Below are 19,586 nucleotides of genomic sequence, written 5' to 3'. Positions count from 1 at the left end.
ACTTGGCTATGGCATGACATTGACTGTCACGCAACCCCTGCATGGTAATTGGCTGTATAATATGCACCAAACATGCGGGGCAGCGATTCAAGCTCCAGAACATTCAAAAAATACTCGCCAGCAACGAGCATCTCGAGCTCGTAACGAATAATGGTGAGCATGCTGCTCATCACTAATAAACTCCACCGACCACAATCTCATGTAATCATCACCTTTCATAAAACAGTGAAGTAATTTCATTATTTAGAGAAACTAAACCGAATCAATTCCTAAAATAGAAATGAGACGAAAAGGAGTCAGATCTGAGGAGCAAGGGCTTAAATAAGTCACTTAACTTCCATCTGAAATCACAAGGGCATTGGTGAAAGTGCTGAGCTGTGAAGGAGAACCCAGAAGCAGCCCCAGTTTTCTCGTCATCTTCTTCGTTAGCCCTTAGCCTTAACTTCTACTTGCGCCACCTGCTATTTACCCTGTCACTAGACAGAGACCCGGGCTATGTGGTCAGACCCCTCGGGGAGACGGGAGAGAAGACAGAAGCAGCCACAACTCTGATGTAGACAGGGTGGTGGCTCTCAGAAAAGCCTTTGTGGTGATGGCGGAGCAGCAGACGAAGCAGATCACTTGGCGCTGGTGTATTTGGTGACGGCCTTGGTGTCCTCGGACACGGCGTGCTTGGCCAGCTTTCCGGGCAGCAGCAGGTGCACGGCTGTCTGGATCTCCCGGGAAGTGATGGTGGAGCGCTTGTTGTAGTGAGCCAGGCGGGAGGATTCCCCATGCGATATGCTCGAAGATGTCGTTGACAGAGGAGTTCATGATGCCCATGGCCTTGTAGGAGATGCCAGTGTCGGGGTGGACCTGCTTCCGCACCTTGTACACGTAGATGGCGTAGCTCTCCTTCCTGCTCTTCCTACATTTCTTGCCGTCCTTCTTCTGAGTCTTAGTGACGGCTTTCTTGGAGCCTTTCTTGGGCGCTGGCACAGACTTGGAGGGATCAGGCATGGTGAGTATACAGAGATCACAACTCGGAGAAGAGAGAACAATGTTCCTGCTCCTCCAGCGCAGCGGTATTTATAGCCACACATGCAAATGAGCAATGCTGTTTGCTCCTCTTCTACTGGGTAAGAAAGTCATGTGACCTTTGTAAGCTGAGCCCGCTGCGTCTTATTGGTGTTTCCACAAGTCTACTCTCCATTGGCGGCTTCCGATCCATCCAATGATAAGGTAGGAGGTCGGGGCAGCAGCGGATTATTATTGGAGCGTTCAATTCTTCCTCTAATTTTGACTTTTTGGAGACTTACAGTGATGTCTGGACGTGGCAAACAAGGAGGCAAAGTCCTTGCTAAGGCAAAGACCCGCTCATCCCGGGCAGGACTCCAGTTCCCAGTCGGCCGTGTGCACAGGCTTCTCCGCAAGGGCAATTATGCCGAGAGAGTCGGAGCCGGCGCTCTGGTCTATCTGGCCTCTGTGCTGGAGTATCTGACTGCTGAGATCCTGGAATTGGCCGGCAATGCTGACCGGGACAACAAGAAGACATCATCCCCCGTCACCTGCAGCTGGTGGTGCGCAATGACGAGGAGCTCAACAGGCTGCTGGGTGGGGTGACCATTGCCCAGGGAGGCGTCCTGCCCAACATCCAGGCCATCCTGCTGCCCAAGAAGACCGAGAGTAGCAAGGCGCGCAAGAGCAAGTGAGCGCCGCTCCTCCACATCTGTCAGAACAACCAAAGGCTCTTCTAAGAGCCACCACATCCTCCTCATAGGATCCCACACCGCAGATAGCAGGCGATGGTCCACACTGGGGTATGCTGACACCTGTGTACCAGACAGTATATAGATCTATCTGTGTACACGATCCTTGCTCCACTGTATGATTTGCTGCAGAGGACTCATTTAATCTGTGCAGGACCTCTGGCGTTGCTTGATTACCGGCACTTCACCTGACAAGGCTATGCACAGTGCACTGTGCGGCTGTGTCTGCCAGTAATGACACGGCAGGGGCGACACTGCGCCTATAATTGTGCTTGTGCATCACCCCACCACATCATTACTACCAGACACAGCCGCACAGTGCACTGCGCATGGCCATGTCAGGTGAACTGCCGGCAATCAAGCAGTGCCAGTAGTCCTACACAGATGCCGTGGAAGCGGTCTGGGCCAGATGGCGAGTGGGCGCCCCTGATGGTCCAGGGTCATATCTGTGACACGCCAGCAGCATTGCACTGAGACATGCCTGAGGAGTTGCTGGACAGGACTCAGACCGAGGCAGGTGAGTGAGGTTAGTTGCCGGCTTCCCCAAACCCCATAATAAAAATAATTCTAACGTGTGTGTGTGTGTATGACTGTGTATAAATATTTATGTCTGTTTTATGTGTTTTTAAGAATGTGTTCAAATATGTACGTATGCCTGTATGCACATGTATGTTTATTGTATGTGTACATATCTGTGTACCATGTGCATGTGTGTGTATGTATGCTTACCGTGTGATTGCATATCTGCGTACTGTGTGTGTATGTGTATGTCTGCGTACTGTGTGTGTGTGTGCATGTCTGCGTACTGTGTGTGTGCGCACATGTCTGCATATATGAAGGATGAAGAGGCAGGCTGGGTCCTGTGTTGTAAACCTATTTTTCTCTGAGTCATGTGACACTCCCTCTCCCATCATTCCTCCTCTACGTCTTACACAGCGGCATGATGACGCACCACGCTGTGTCAGAGAGTGGAGCTGGCAGCCGCTGAGGTGATGAGAGAGACGTGCTGCAGAGACGGAAGCAGCAGAGAATGAGGAGCGGTATATATGTATTTATTTTTTATTTATTTTAAATTAATATTATTATTTATTATATTGCCATTTATTCCATGGCGCATTACATGTGAAGAAATGGGAATAAATAGCAAAAACAATTACAATAATCTTGAACAAAACGTGACAGCGACTGGTACAGGAGGAGCAAGGACCCTGCCCACGAGGGCTCACAATCTACAAGGGATGGGTGAGGATACAGTAGGTGAGGGTAGGGCTGGTAGTGGAGTGGTATGGTGGAGCGAGGGTTACTGCAGGTTGTAGGCTTGTTGAGGGGTTGAGATGGGGTAAGATGATGAATTCTGTTTTGTCCATGTTAAGTTTTTGAAATCTAGCAGAGAATAAGGATGAAATAGCGGACAGACATTGTTGGATTTTGGTTAGTAGGGAGGAGATATCGTGTCCAGAGAGGTAGATTTGTGTGTGTCGTCGGCATAGAGGTGAAAGTTGTGAGACTCTATAAACTGTCCCAGGCCTAAGGTGTAGATGGAGAAGAGTAAAGGTCCTAGAACTGAACCTTGGGGGACACCGACAGATAAAGAGTGAGATGAGGAAGTGGCGTGTGAGTGGGAGACACTGAATGTCCTGTCTGTTAGGTATGAGGAGATCCAGGATAGGGCCAAGTCTGTGATGCCGAGAGATGAGAGAGTCTGGAGTAAGAGGGAATGGTCCACTGTGTCAAAGGCAGATGACAGGTCCAGGAGGAGGAGGACAAAGTAGTGTAGCTTGAATTGGCTGTTAGTAGGTCATTGGTGTTATGGTTAATATTTTATATCTAGCTTCATTATTTATTTAGGAAAACAATTTATATTTTTGCTATGTCTGAAGCCTCTGCTTTAAACTTGCATCATGGAATGTCTGACTAAGATATTGGTTTCCTGTGAATTCCCTGACAAGAAGGCTTACATTGGGCCAAGGTAAGTGTGTTATCACTGCTTGTCTATTTTGGTTTCCTGTTCTGTTGTATGCAACAATTGTAGTTCCGTTTTGTCTAGCTAATAAAGGTGGTGAGTCTTAGCTGCCACACAGAAGACTCTACCTGCTGACAATGCATATTGCATGCATTTTGTCTCTCTCCCTTCATCGATGAAGTATTTTAATTTGAATCTCACTGGCAATGTGAAGACCCTTTGCTGTCTACTCCAACGTTCTCCCTAATAACAAAGAAGAGTCACCACAACATTGGTGACTTTAGTCAGTGCAGTTTCAGTAAAATTGTGCGATCAGAAACCAGATTGTAGGTGGTCGAAGAGGGAGCAGGAGGAGAGGTGGGAGGACAGTTCAGAAAGAACGTGTTGTTCCAGTAGTTTTGAGGCATAGGGGACAAGTGTTATGGGTCGATAGCTAGTCAGAGAGGATAGGTCAAGGGAGGGCTTTTTGATTTTGGGTGTGATCGAGGCATGTTTGAAGTATTAGGGAAAGACGCCAGTTGTTGATGACAAGTTGAAAAGGTAGGCTAAGGTTGGGATGAAGATAGTGGTAAGGTTTGGGATGAGGTGGGACGAGATTGGGTCAAGTTCACAGGTGGTGAGGTGTGATTTGGAAAGTAAATAGGAAAGTTGATCTTCCGTAAAGGTAGAGAACGTGGTTATGGAGGAGGATGATTGAGGAGATGTGGGGAGAGGCTGAGGGCAGAGGTGGACTGGCCCACCGGAGGATCAAGAAAACACCTGGTGGGCCCCCGGTCGCGATGGCCACGCCCCCAAGCCCCACACCCTAAACCCCTGGGCCTTGTAAAGAGAACAGATGGCCCCCCTGGTTCGCTAATCATATCGGCAGCACTGCCGATATGATTAGTGATGGGCCCTCTGCAACGGCAAAGCAGGGAGAGCGATCTCCCTGCTCTGCCTGCTGCCGCAGTGAACCTCTGCCTCCTATGCGCAGTGCAACACTGCCGGTCCGTGCGCAGGAGGTCAGTCTCAGGGCGATGACGTCATCTCCCTGGGACTGCTTCCTGTGCGCACTGTGGAGGTCAGACCGGCGTCGCCCGAGGCAGCGGCAGCAGAATCTATGGGCTCCTACCAGGAATATATTATTGGAGGCAGCAGAATGTATTGGCTCCTGTAAGGGATATATTATTGGAGCCAGCAGAATCTATGGGCTCCTGTCAGGTATATATTAATGGAGGCAGCAGAATCTATGGGCTCCTGTCAGGTATATATTATTGGAGCCAGCAGAATCTATGGGCTCCTGTCAGGTATATATTATTGGAGGCAGGAGAATGTATGGGCTCCTGTCAGGTATATATTATTGGAGGCAGGAGAATGTATGGGATCCTGTCAGGTATATATTTTTGGAGCCAGCAGAATCATTGGGCTCCTGTAAGGTATATATTATTGGAGGCAGCTGAATCAATGGGCTACTACAAGGTAAATATTTTTGGAGGAAGGAGAATGTATGGGCCCCTGTCAGGTACCGTATATTCCGGCGTATAAGACGACTTTTGAAGGCTGAAAAATCTTCTGTCTAGTCTGGGGTCGTCTTATACGCCGGTAATGCTTTTGAACTTTCAGAAATTGACATGCGGGGATACTCTGGGGGTGTTAATAAGCTGCCGTGGCCGTATGCCTGCCATGTCGGAGTTAATATAAGGTGGAGGGAGTTAAAATACGGCGGCGGTAGGTCCAGACAGTCAGCGCTTCTGTGCTGAAACTGACACATCGCTGCGTATTCCCAGCTCCGGACACAGCGCAGGGCTTCTGTGCCGACAGCTTTCACTTGTCACAGAAGCGCTGCGCTGTGTCCGGAGCAGGGAAGTTCGCATCGCTTCTGTGACAATATATGAAAAGCCGGCAATTCAGCAGCGGCATAAGCCGGCACTCGACAATTTAGAATAGAAAGAATAGAGCATCACACATAGATTAGATAGATAGAAACATGTCAGTCACATATATATGAAGTACAGTGACAGTGTTGATTACTGTACTTGTCATTTAGTGTAAAGGATTTATTAAAAAAAATATTAGTGTTTTCGTGCACCATCTCTTTAAAAAAGCCGGCCGGCAATTCAGCATCTGTACCCGACAATTTATAACAAAAAGAATAGAGCTTCACACATAGATTAGATAGATAGAAACATGTCAGTCACATATATATGAAGTACAGTGACAGTGTTGGTTACTGTACTTGTCATTTAGTATTAAAATAAAGGATTTATTATTAAAAAAATTGGCGTGGGGTTCCCCTTAATTTTAGGCTCTAGCGGAGGTTAAGCAGACAGCTGGGGCAGATGTTTGAAGCCTGGGAAGGGGGTAATACCCACGGAGCTTCCCAGACTACTAATATCAGCCCCCAGCTGAATACCTAGCCTTTACTAGCTATTAAAATGGGGGATCCCAAAAAAATGACGTGGGGTCCCCCCTATTTTAATAGCTAGCAAAGGCTAGGCAGACAGCTGGAGGCTGATATTAATAGCCCAGGAAGGGAGCCATGAATATTGGCCCCCTCCCAGGCTAGAAACACCAGCCGTCAGCCGCCCCAGAAATGGCGCATCCATAGGATGCGCCAATTCTGGCACTTAGCCTCGCTCTTCCCACTGCCCTGTAGCGGTGGCAGGGGGTAATAGGGCTGGGGTTGATGTCAGCTTATAATGCCAGCTGACATCAAGCCCAGGTTAGTAATGGAGAGGCGTCTATAAGACACCCCCATTACTAACCCCATAGTAAAAGTTAAAAAAAACACAAACACCCAGAATAAAGTCCTTTAATTGAAATAAACACACAATTCTTTATTGTTCTAAATTAAACCATACTTACCATCACGCCCATTCCAGCTGAAGCCAACGATCTCCTGCAATAAAAGTAAAATAATAAAGCAACCTCATCCTTACCTTTCCATGGTTCCCACGACAGCTTCAGCTCTGCTACATCGAGATGACAGGCTGGACCGCAGGAGAACGCTGCCATCCAGCCTGTCATCCCGCAGACACTGAGAAGCGCAGGCATGCTTGCGCTCCTCAGTGTCTCGCTGTGACGGCATCCAGATGAGCCGACAATGAACTCAGCTCACCTCCTGGACGTCCGTCACTGACAGCGTGGGAAACTTCTACTGCGCATGCGGGGAGCAGGAGAATTTTCCCACGCTGTCAGTGACGTGCATGAGGTGAGCTGAGTTCATAGGACATGATCTCGGCTCATCTGGATGCCGTCACAGTCAGACACTGAGGAGCACAAGCATGCCTGCGCTTCTCAGTGTCTGCCGCATGGCAAGCTGAACGGCAGCGTTCTGCTGCGGTGCAGCCTGTCATGTGAATGTAGCAGAGCTGGACCGGTCCTGGGAACCATGGAAAGGTAAGGATGAGGTTGCTTTATTATTTTACTTTTATTGCAGGAGATCGTTGGCTTCAGCTGGAATGGGTGTGATGGTAAGTATGGTTTAATTTAGAACAATAAAGAATTGTGTCTTTATTTCAATTAAAGGACTTTATTCTGGGTGTTTGTGTTTTTTTTAATTACTTTACTAGAAATTCATGGCGGTCATGTCTAATATTGGCGTGACCCCATGAATTTCGGGCTTAGGGCCAGCTGATAATGCCAAGCTGGCCCTAACCCCTTTATTACCCAGTGAGCCACCGCACCAGGGCCCTGGATGAGTTGGGTACAGCGCCAGAAGATGGCGCTTCTATGAACGCGCCATTTTCCGGGGTGGCTGCGGACTGCAATTTTCAGCGGGGGGCAGAAAGCTTGGGCCTCCCTGCGCTGCAGATTCCAGCCCCCAGCTGCCTAGTTGTACCCGGCTGGACACAAAAATAGGGCAAAGCCCCACGTCTTTTTTTTTTAAATTATTTCATGAAATAATTAAAAAAAAAAGGGCTTCCCTATATTGTTGTGTCCGGCCAGGTACAAATAGGCAGCTGGTGGTTGGGGGCAGCCCGTTCCTGCCTGCTGTACCTGGCTGGACACAAAAATATGGCGAAGCCCACGTCAACATTTTTGGGAAAAATTAATTACAAAATTAATAATAATTTAGGGACTGCATCTTTATTAACCCCTCAATTGTCATTTAGTGTTAAAATAAAGGATTTTTTAAAAAGAAAATTGGCGTGGGATCCACCATCATTATAGTCTCTAGCGGAGGTTAAGCAGACGGCTGGGGCAGATGTTTGAAGCCTGGGAAGGAGGTAATACCCACGGAGCTTCCCAGGCTACTAATATCAGCCCCCAGCTGAATACCTAGCCTTTACTAGCTATTAGAATGGGGGACCCCCCCAAAAAATGACGTGGGGTCCCCCCTATTTTAAGTGACAGTTTTCCTGCTATATACCTGCATGTCATAAGAATTTAAATTAAAAAAGGACCATGTTAAATTCAAATCAGTTTTTTTTTAATTTTTACCGGTGTTTGGTATGCGTTGGAAAAGGGGTAGTCTTATACGGTGAATATATCCTAAACTCTATATTTTAACAGGAAAGTAGGGGGGTCGTCTTATACACCAGGTCGTCTTATACGCCGGAATATACGGTATATATTACTGGAGGCAGCAGAATCTATGGGCTCCTGTCAGGTATATATTATTGGAGCCAGCAGAATCTATGGGCTCCTGTCAGTTATATTTTATTGGAGCCAGCAGAATCTATGGGCTCCTGTCAAGTGTATATTATTGGAGGCAGCAGAATCTATGGGCTCCTGTCAGGTATATATTATTGGAGGCAGCAGAATCTATGGGCTCCAGTCAGGTATATATTATTGGAGGCAGGAGAATGTGTGGGCTCCTGTCAGGTATATATTATTGGAGGCAGCAGAATCTATGGGCTCCTGTCAGGTATATATTATTGGAGCCAGCAGAATCTATGGGCTCCTGTCAGTTATATTTTATTGGAGCCAGCAGAATCTATGGGCTCCTGTCAGGTATATATTATTGGAGGCAGCAGAATCTATGGGCTCCTGTCAGGTATATATTATTGGAGGCAGCAGAATCTATGGGCTCCTGTCAGGTATATATTATTGGAGCCAGCAGAATCTATGGGCTCCTGTCAGGTATATATTATTGGAGGCAGGAGAATGTATTGGCTCCTGTCAGGTATATATTTTTGGAGCCAGCAGAATCGTTGGGCTTCTGTAAGGTATATATTATTGGAGGCAGCTGAATCAATGGGCTACTACAAGGTAAATATTTTTGGAGGCAGGAGAATGTATGGGCTCCTGTCAGGTATATATTATTGGAGGCAGCAGAATGTATGGGCTCCTGTCAGGTATATATTATTGGAGGCAGGAGAATGTATGGGCTCCTGTCAGGTATATATTATTGGAGGCAGCAGAATGTATGGGCTCCTGTCAGGTATATATTATTGGAGGCAGGACTGGTGCCATTATGTGCCATGGTCATGGCGTGGCAGTATTTGTCCCTTGTATGTGGTATTATTCGGACAGGGTGTATGTGGTGGTAATATGTGGTCTTCTCATGGTGTGGCAGTATATATACCTTGCACTTGGTAGTATTTGATCACTATGTGGTGGAATGTGTTTTGGTCATGGTGTGGCGGTATTTCTCTAGGTATAGTGGATTGTTGTCAGTCATTTGTTTTTTCGGATATTAAGAATGGGAACTTTCTTTATTTGCAAAACATATTAAATACTTGGATGTTTAGCCTCTCCCTGTGTTGTGACTACTATGACGCACCGCTAGGCCGTGGGGTACTCGGTGCCGGGCCGGTCGTTGCTAGGGGAGATGTCACAGTGGCGGCGACCCGGTCCGTGACCCAGGGCTGTCAGTAAAAAGGGGAATATTATTTACAGGGGATTAAAGTTTATATATAAAGTTTGTGACGCCACATGTGGTATGCGGCTAAAGGGAGCCGCCGCTGCGGAGCAGGTCCTCTGGAGCTGATGTTAGTGCAGCAAAGTTGGTGTGGCTCTCCACAGGTAGAGCTTAGCTCCAGGGCAGTGTAGATGTTATAGGTTGTGCTGGGTGCTGTAGTGCAGGGGTGATGGCGCAGATAATAATCACAGAGACAGTGGGGTGCAGTCTTCCGAGTTTACTCACAGTTATTATGTTCCTCAGGTTACAGGTTCCGGACTACAACCTCCCACGTCGTGCTGCGTTCACCAGGCAGGGGTTCAGCAATCCCTCAGGTGGTTCAAGAGTGCCTGACAGGACCCCTTTCTATGTGCCTTCCTCAGTCACCTTCCTGCACTGGCTTTCGCCCTCTTGCCCTGCGCCTCGCAATCATTTTCCCAATCAGGTAGCCTCGGATCTTGTCGGACGACCTGCAGTCCCCTGGACCCTCTGTGGCCACCTTCTCAGTGGTATAATTGCGGATATGGCCACTGCACCTTACAAGTACAGCAGCCTCCGGTTACTAGCTGAGCCTTGTAGTTCTCCACTAGTTTAGGAGCCGGTCCCCTCTGCGGCTCGATCCCTCCACTGCCTGGCAGATTCGGGCGTACGGGTGGCCTCCAGCACTGCCCGCACCCCTGGGATCCCTTCTGTTCCTGGAGCCTTTCTCCTGCTCTCCCGCCTCTCTCAGTCCTGGGCCTCTCACTAGGCCCGCCTCCAGAGCAGAACTCCTGCAGAGCCTCTGCTCCCCTTACTTTCCTCCTCTGACTGGCTGAACTCACTTCCCAAGATGGTTCCCTCTTTTATATCACTTCCTTTCCTGTGCTCCCCTGAACTACGTCCTCCACCCACACCCACTACATAGTTCCACCTTTCAGCTAGGGACCAGGGACTGTGCTCTCCCTTAGGAGCAATCTCGCCCTACCCCCACTGAAGTGGAATGTGTTGGATGCAGCTGTTAGGGTCCCTGGCAGTACTCCATCCTTACCTGAGAGTGAGATACCACACCTCTGGGTGAGATGCAGTACCTCTGTGGCGACTGATCCCGCAGGGGCGCCACAACTACACAGCAGCAGAGATGCACATCAGCTCAAGACGCAAAAAAGTAAGCTGTCACACAGCCCCAGATCAAAAAAAATGAGAACACTACGATGCGCAGAACATTGCGCGAAAAGTGTGATTTTTTTTTTCAAACTTGTGAATTTGTTTTCACCACTTAGATACCAGTAAAGGTATACATGTTTGGTAACTACGAACACATACTGACCCGAGGCATGACACTGTCACGTTGGTTTTACCATATAGTGAACATGGTGACTAAAAAACGTGTAATTGCACTTTTTTTGCAATTTTACTGCACTTAGAACTTTTGTTCCCATTTCCCTGTACACTATATGGTAAAATAAATTATTGCATCTGAAAGTACAACTCGTCCCGCAAAAAAACTGTCTTTCCTGCTACTACAGACTTTTATATGACTGCAATTTACATTCTGCTGCTTAGCTTACACAAACATTTTTGCAGTTTACAAGACACTTCTTACACTTGCTTGCACCCAGGTTTCATGTGAAAGAGTGTTCTCAAAGCTGAAAATAGTAAAAAATCGTCTGAGGTCTTCGATTGCACAGGAGCTTTTAGAGTCACTCCTTCTGTTGAACATTGAGTATGACATTTCAAGGAACTTAGACTATGATACATTATTAATACGTATGCAATGTCATCTTCTGTTCTGAATAAAAACTTTTGTAATTTTGCTGCTGAATGACTGTTAGTGTGTGTTTATTTGTTGTTTTGGGCCTTTCACTAACAATTGAATGGTACTGTATTATAGAGGAGAGGAAAACGTGCAATACAAACTTCCAAAATGCTTACAGAATTCTTTAAGTTTTCCTAGTGGGCCAAGTTTGGTGCTGCTACAATGATGCTGGCAGCTGGGTTGCTAGATAGATGCCGGTTCAATTTGTGGCACTCATATTTTAAGAGAATGTACCTTGAAAGTATTTATTGCTATTGTTCTGTTATGGCACTTTATCACACACTGATGTGAATAAGATAACAGTGTTCCTCTTTTGCCAGGAGTGTTTCTTTAGTGTGTTATTTATTCATTATATTGGTTATTTATTGGTTAATAAAGTTGATTCATTTTGAAAGAGTTTGTGAACTTATGTTATTCTTATATACGGTAACTGCATGGTGCTGGTGGGCCCCAAGATTGATTTTTTTTCCTGGTGGGTCCCAGGTACTCCAGCCTGGCTCTGGCTGTGGGAACATTAGGCAAAAGCTTTTTCTCATGGTGTTAATCTTCTGCTTGAAGAATGAGGCAAAGTTTTCAGCTGAAATTAGAGGAGAGGGAGGAGTCACTGGGGGATGAGGGAGAGATTTGAAGGTGTTGAATAGTTGTTTGGGGTTGTGAGACAGGGAGGATATGAGAGATGAGAAATATGTGTGTTTTGCTACAGTGAGTGTGGACTTGAAGGTAGTGAGGGACTGTTTGATCAGTGAGTACTGATAATACTGGAGGACTGGGGCTGCATTTTATCCTATGGTGGGGGCTGCATTTTTACCCTATGGGGGGCTACATTCTACTGCATACAGGACCATGGGCAGTGCAATATACTGTGTGGAGGACCATGGGGAGTGCATTATACTGTGTGGAGGACCATGGGGAGTGCATTATATTGTGTGGAGGACCATGGCGAGTGCACTATACTCTGTGGAGTCTGAAGGTTTGTGCGGCGCCATTATACTGTATATAGGCCCATTATACTGGATGGAGGGCTGTGTGGTGGTCAAAGTTGGGGGATCAAACTGTTTTGGGGTCAGCATACTTTACCCTGGGAGTTGAGGTGGGTACAGTAGCGTCATTATACTGTGCATGTGGAGGAATTCACATGGGGGTATCATACTGTTTTTGGGGGCACTTTTGTTGGCATCACACTTTATGGGGCAATGAAAGAGGAATCTAGGACTTCAGCAGGAGAAAAATTACTACGTAATGGCTGGAAAGTTGTGAGATCTGCTCTTCTGCGACCTCGACAATAATTTACTTTTTTTTTTTTTTTGGGGGGGGGGCAATTAGAACTACTGCTGAGTAGGCAGAGTAGGGAAAGCAGCAGCTCTCCCTACTCTGCCTGTTTCCGGGGTAAACTGTGACAAGCATAGCGTCAACGGGCCTTAAATAGACCCGATGATGCTATGCGGCCAGTCAGTCACTTTAATGCCACAACCAACATGGCTACGGCATTACAGTGTGTGGCAAGCAATCCCTGCATGTTGTTTGACCATCTAAATAGCGCCAAACATGCAGGGAGGAGACCCGAGCTCCAGCCCGAGCAACCCGGAAATACTCGCAAGCATGTCGAGCACAGTGATGCTCGGCGAGTACCGAGTAGTGGTGAGCATGTTTGCTTATCACTTGTTAGATCCTTCCTGTTTGTTTTTTCCATCTTGTGTTTTGCGTTCACGTGACCATCTGCCTTTATAGTCCAGCTCCGCCCTTTTGGCTGTGCTGGGCTTCAGTGTTGTTTGACTGTTTTGCTAGCGAGGTGCTTCGGTGCCTTTCTCTGTCAGTTCGCTTGGTCCTTCTGGGACCTCTATTACCTTTGGTCAGTTTATCTTTTTGTGTTCTGCAACAACTTATCGGTTTAGGAGGTGTCCCATTTTTGTTCAAGTCCTTAATTCTTTTAGGGACCCCTCCCCTTATGCTATAGGTCTTCGTTCAGACTAGCCGAGGACTAAGGCGGGTCTGTTCACAAAGAACAGGCAGCCCGCTACATCGTAGGGATTCAGCTTAGTCTTACTGTAGGGATAGCTTTCCCCTTTCTTTCCTTAGTGCTTGTTGCAGATCATAACAGTAAGTTCAGCCCAAAGAAACTAAAGGAAAGAAATTCGGGGATCAGTATGGCTTCCGTCCAAGTTTTGGCTCAACGCTTGCAGGGATTGTCTCTGGAGGTGGCCGAGCTCCAGCAACACGTGAGTAGCTGTTCTGGAGCACATTTAGTGGTACCCAAGGTAGAACTGCCTGATGTTTTTAATGGTAAACAGCAAGATTTTTTTTCCTTTAAAAATGCTTGTTTGTTATATTTTTGTTTGAGACCAAGGTCCTCTGGGAATGAATCACAGCGTGTTGGTTTTATTATGTCACTTTTGCGCAATGAACCACAGGGGTGGGCCTTTTCTCTCCAACCTAATGATCCATGCTTAAGGTCTGTAGAATAATTTTTTTCTGCTATGGGTCTATTATATGACGATCCTGATCGAATCTCATCTGCTGAGGTAGAACTCAGGCGTTTGAATCAGGGGTCAGGTGATGTTGAAAATTATTGCACACACTTTAGAAGATGGGCTTCAGAAGTCAAATGGAATGATCCTGCTCTGAAATGTCTATTTCTTGCTGGTCTGAGTGAAAGGGTTAAGGATTTGCTCATTGCATTCCCCGCACCTGAGACTCTGCAGGATGCCATGCAATTAGCTGTTTGTGTGGATAGGAGGCTGAGATTTAGGCAGAATGAGGTAAAGACTCCTATAATGCCAGGTCCTAGCCCCCAGAAAATCTGTTCAGACGGCTGAGAACCGATGGAGGTTAGGGCAAAGTCTCTCCCCTCTCAGGAAAGAGACCGGAGGTTCGCCGAGGGATTGTGTCTTTATTGTGGTAAAGCTGACCATTTGATTCAGTATTGTGAGCTTCGTTTAAGTAAAGAAAAAAAAAAGGTCAGGTACGCCCGTATAGCTTGATTACGCTATGCAGGAGTATTTCTTTCAGGGAGTACTACTTTGCAGGAAAATTTGATTGAATTTCAGGTAATTGTGCATTGTGGTTCAACACTTAATGTGATTGATAAAGGGTTTTTGGAAAAACTTAAATTGAAATCCAAACCTTTGTCATCACCTATTTCTGTGATTGCTATTGATAACACTCCCTTGAAATGTATTACTCACAAGGTTGCTGCATTTCCTCTCACTATCAATGGACTTCTTCAAGAAATTTTGGACTTGGTTGTATTAAATAATTTACCCTCTCCGGTCGTTCTAGGTTTTGCCTTGGTTAAAACTGCACAATTCTTTGCTGGACTGGTCTACAAATATGATAAAGTCTTGGAGTCCGAAGTGCTATGATAAATGTTGTAATGGTCGCATTGCGGCTGTGGAAAAAGGGGAATTACGTGTACCTATTCAAGATTTTTGGAGGGTTTTATAGGAGGAGGAGACACAAGTTTTACCTCATAGGGATTATGATTGCGCCATTTAGTTTGTTCCGGGAGCTACTCTTCCCAAGAGTCGCTTGTTTAATCTGACTATCCCTGAAAGAAAGGCCTTGGAGGAGTACATACAGACTAGCCTGGCTGCTGGTCACATTAGACCTTCTAAGTCGCCTGTGGCAGTTGGATTTTTCTTTGTTAACCCCTTTTCGCCAGAGGGTGGTTTGCGCGTTAATGACCAGGCCAATTTTTGCAATTCTGACCACTGTCACTTTATGAGGTAATTACTCTGGAACGCTTCAATGGATTCCCCAGATTCTAAGAATCTTTTTTCATGACATATTGTACTTCATGATAGTGGTAAAATTTCTTCGATATCCCTTTCGTTTATTTGTGAAAAAATCAGAAATTTGGCAAAATTTTTGAAAATTTTGCAATTTTCAAAATTTAAATTTTTATGCCCTTAAATCAAAGAGATATGTCACACAAAATAGTTAATAAATAACATTTCCCACATGTCTACTTTACATCAGCACAATTTTGGAACAACATTTTTTTTTAGTAGGGAGCTATAAGGGTTAAAAGTTGACCAGCGATTTCTCATTTTAACAACAAAATTTACAAAAACATTTTTTTAGAGCCCACATCACATTTTACGTGACTTTGAGGGGCCTTTATGACAGAAATACCCAAAAGTGACACCATTCTAAAAACTTCACCCCTCAAGGTGCTCAAAACCACATTCAAGAAGTTTATTAACCCTTCACATGCTTCACAGGAAATTTTGGAATGTGGAAGAAAAAAATGAACATTTAACTTTTTTCACAAAATTGTTAATTAGACCCAAATGTTTTTTATTTTAGCAGGGGTAACAGGAAAAAATGGAAACAAAAATTAGTTGTGCAATTTCCCCTGAGCACGCAGATACCAATATGTGAGGAAAAACCACTGTTTGGGCGAACGGCAGGGTTTGGAAGGGAAAGAGCGCCATTTGACTTTTTGAATGTAAAATTTGCTTGAATAATTAGCGGACACCATGTTGCGTTTGGGGAGCCCCTGATGTGCCTAAACAGTGCAAACTCCCAACAAGTGACCCCATTTAGGAAACTAGACCCCTTAGGGAACTTATCTAAATGTGTGGTGAGCACCTTGAACCCCCAGGTGCTTCACAGAAGTTGATAACATTGAGCCGTAAAAATAAAATTTTCACATTTTTTCAACAAAAATGTTTTTCAGCCCCCAATTTTGCATTTTCATAAGGGTAACAGGAGAAATTGCACCATGCAATTTGTTGTGCAATTTCTCCTGAGTAAGCTGATACCCCATATGTGGGGGAAAACCACTGTTTGGGCGAACGGCAGGGTTCGGAAGGGAAGGAGCGCCATTTGACTTTTTGAATGTAAAATTTGCTTGAATAATTAGCGGACGCCATGTTATGTTTGGGGAGCCCCTGATGTGCCTAAACAGTGGAAACCCCCCACAAGTGACACCATTTTGGAAACTAGACCCCTTAGGGAACTTATCTAGATTTGTGGTGAGCACTCTGAACCCCCAGGTGCTTCACAGAAGTTTATAGCATTGAACCGTGAAAATAACATTTTCACATTTTTTCAACAAATATGTTTTTCAGCCCCCCAATTTTGCATTTTCACAAGGGTAACAGGTTGCGTTTGGGGAGTCCCTGATGTGCCTAAATAGTGGAAACCACCCCACCCTCCCCCCAGTGACTCCTTTTTGGAAGCTACACCCCTCCAGGTTTTTATCAAGGGGTATAGTGAACATTTTGAACCCAGAGGTACGACACAGAATTTGCTAACATTAGGTCATCATATTGAATAAGTTGTCATTAGTCTTGAGTGCAAGTGCTCGCTATTTGAGTTTGCATCAGGTACTAGGGTATGCACCAAGTATCGCGGGTGCTCAAGTGACATGCTCGAGTCCCTGCCCCGCATGTTTTTTTATTAGACACCCAAAAAAAAATATGCGGAGATCGCTCCTGCATGGCAGGCAATCCCCGCAAGGTTTTTTTTGGCTGTATAACAGCTGCAAACCATTTGGGGAGGAGAATCAAGCATCTCACTCGAGCACCCACTATACTCGGTGTATACCCAAGCACCCGATGCAAACTCAAGTAGCGAGTACTTGAGCTCACTAGTCGCCATATCGTCGTCATTTTTTTTTCTTTACTTCTGAAAAAATCCCAACCCCAACCCGAACCTTAGCCCAACCCTAACCCTAGCCTAAACCTAACCTTAGCCTAACCTTAGCCCAATCCTAACCCTAGCCCAACCCTAACCCTAGCCCAACCCTAACCCTAGCCCAACCCTATCCCAACCCTAACCCCAACCCTAGCCCAACCCTAACCCCAACCCTAACCCCAACCCTAGCCCAATCCTAACCCTAGTCCAACATTAACCCAAACCCTAGCACAACCCTAGCACAACCCTAACCCTAGCACAACCCTAACCCTAAAGTTTATTTTTTACGCCGTTCCTCATGTGGTATAAGTGATTAAACGATGTTATTTTTCGGGCCGGTGCAATTACAGCGATGCCAGATTCATATCGGGTTTTTATGATTGACAGCTGTCACACACTAAAAGATGCATTTTTTTTGCAAAGACTAGCGTAGCATCGGCCTCTCTGCCTCTTGCCCGGCCGTCCCCCCTACCGCCGTGGTCCTGCTCCGGCGTCTTCTGGCCCCCTGCTGCTGCTGCTGGTGCACACAGCTTCCCTGGTTCCGTGCTTATGGCGCGCATGCGCGCTCTTCCTCCCTCTTAAAGGGGCCGCGCGCGCCGTCCTAAAAAGTCCCCGGCCAATGGCCGGAGGACTTCCCCTATAAAAGGCACCTCCTACAATATGGAGGTGCCCGTGCAAGGTTGTAGCTTTGTGTGTTATACTCTGCTTCAGCCCTCAGGTCCCGCTGCTAGCCTGACTACAAGTCCAGTCCGCCAGCCAGACTACTAGTCCAGCCCGCCAGCCTGACTACAACTCCAGTCCGCCTGCTTGTCTACTCTCCAGCCCAACAGTCTGTCTACAGTCCAGTCCGCCTGTCTGTCTAGGGACTCTGTCCGCCTGCTTTCCTGGAAGCACCTGCCTGATACCTGCCGTGCCTGCCAGCTCGCTTACCTAGAAGCACCTGCCTAATACTTACCATGCCTACCAGCCAGCCTTACCTGGAGGCTCCTGCCTGTTACCTGCCGTGCCTGCCAGCTCGCTTACCTAGAAGCACCTGCCTGTTACCTGCCGTGCCTACCAGCCAGCCTACCTGGAGGCTCCTGCCTGTTACCTGCCGTGCCTGCCAGCCCGTCTGCCCGGATCACCCGTCAGCCTGCCTGCCGTGCTCATCTGCTGTACCGGTCAGTTCCTGCCTTCTGACCCGTGGGAGTCACCTGCTCTCATACAAGGTCGGTCTCCAGAGTAGCACCTGGTCCCTCTGCTCGGTCCCTCCATGGTCACGGAGTCGATTGAGCCGCCATACGACCTTGGTCGGTCCGAGTTGATACCTAGTTATGCCCATCTGGTCCCTCCTTGCACCGCAGCACAGAGGTTCCACCACCCAGATCCGTAACAGTTTGCACGGGCTATGGAACCCGGTGGCCCCCAGGCCCCTTCGCTTGCTGACCTGTACCAGGAGGTTTCTCGTCAGAGATCCCAACAGTAAACCATCCTGACCTACCTGCGGTCCATCAACACTCGGCTGGACTCGCTATCTGTTCCACCTGTGTCAGCCCCAAGTCGAGCAACACCCGCTCCGGCAGCACCGCTGCCTACCAATACCACGACATCCAGCCTAGGACCCCGGCTTTCTGCGCCTCCTCGTTTTGGAGGTAACCCCGTCCTATGTCGGGGCTTTCTGAACCAGTGCACGCTGCACTTTGAACTACTGCCACATCAGTTTTCCTCTGACCGGGCCAAGGTGGCGTTCATCATGTCTCACCTCACCGGGGAAGCACTGGCATGGCTTAACCCTCTATGGGAAAGAGGGGATTCCCTGGTGTCTAATCTTCCGGCTTTCCTCACTGCCTTCCGGAAGGTCTTCGATGAACCCGGACGAAGGACCTCTACTGCCTCCTCATTGCTCCTTCTCCTCCAAGGGAGTCTCACTGTGGCCCAGTATGCCATACGGTTCAGTACCCTCGCTTCTGAGCTTGCCTGGGACAAGGCCCTGGTGTCCACCTTCTGGGAGGGCCTTTCCGGTCGGATAAAGGACGAGTTAGCCAGCCGGGACGTTCCTACCACCCTGGATGACCTGGTGTCACTAGCAACCTGGATTGACATCCGTTTCCTAGAACGTGCTAAGGAGACTACCCGGGAAACAAGATTTCCTCGCCTTGTTCCTGCTTTCCAGAGACCCGCTTCCCAACCTGCAACTCCCCGGCACGCTCGCCCGAACCTATGCAGATCGACCAGACCAAGATGGTCAAATCTCGCCAAGAGACACGCCGAGCCGAGCTGTTAATACTGTGGCAGTAAAGAGCACCTGATTCGTTCCTGCCCGGTAAAGCCAGGAAACTGCAGTGTCTAGGACCGCTCGGAGAGGTCGTCCTAGGCAAAAGTAAATCCTCTCTGTTCTTGACTTTATCTGTCTCTATTTCCTGTGGAGAGAACCGCTTCTTTGAAACAGCACATCTGGATTCTGGAGCCGCTGGGAATCTCATATCCCAGTCCCTTGTAGAGAAGTATCAGATTCCTACCAAACCTCGGGCTGAACCATTGGCAGTCGCTTCCGTGGATGGTAGACTCCTTCCGGTGACCATCTTAATCGTCACAGAGCCCGTAACTCTGCAGGTGGGAATGCTGCACTCAGAGGGG

General features: G+C 47.3%; 2 pseudogenes; one reads left to right on the top strand and one right to left on the bottom strand.

Annotated features, from left to right (window-relative positions):
- Positions 1-617: 617 nt before the first annotated feature.
- Positions 618-999, bottom strand: LOC141161075 (histone H2B 1.1-like; annotated as a pseudogene).
- Positions 1,000-1,302: 303 nt separating this feature from the next.
- Positions 1,303-1,691, top strand: LOC141161074 (histone H2A type 1-like; annotated as a pseudogene).
- Positions 1,692-19,586: the final 17,895 nt, after the last annotated feature.

Source organism: Phyllobates terribilis, unplaced genomic scaffold (assembly GCF_046119375.1).
Source record: "Phyllobates terribilis strain yellow unplaced genomic scaffold, ASM4611937v1 Scaffold_9__5_contigs__length_417890890, whole genome shotgun sequence".
Lineage (NCBI taxonomy): Eukaryota > Metazoa > Chordata > Amphibia > Anura > Dendrobatidae > Phyllobates > Phyllobates terribilis.
The sequence above is the reverse complement of the archived record's forward strand: the minus strand, read 5'-3'. Positions and strand labels throughout refer to the sequence as shown.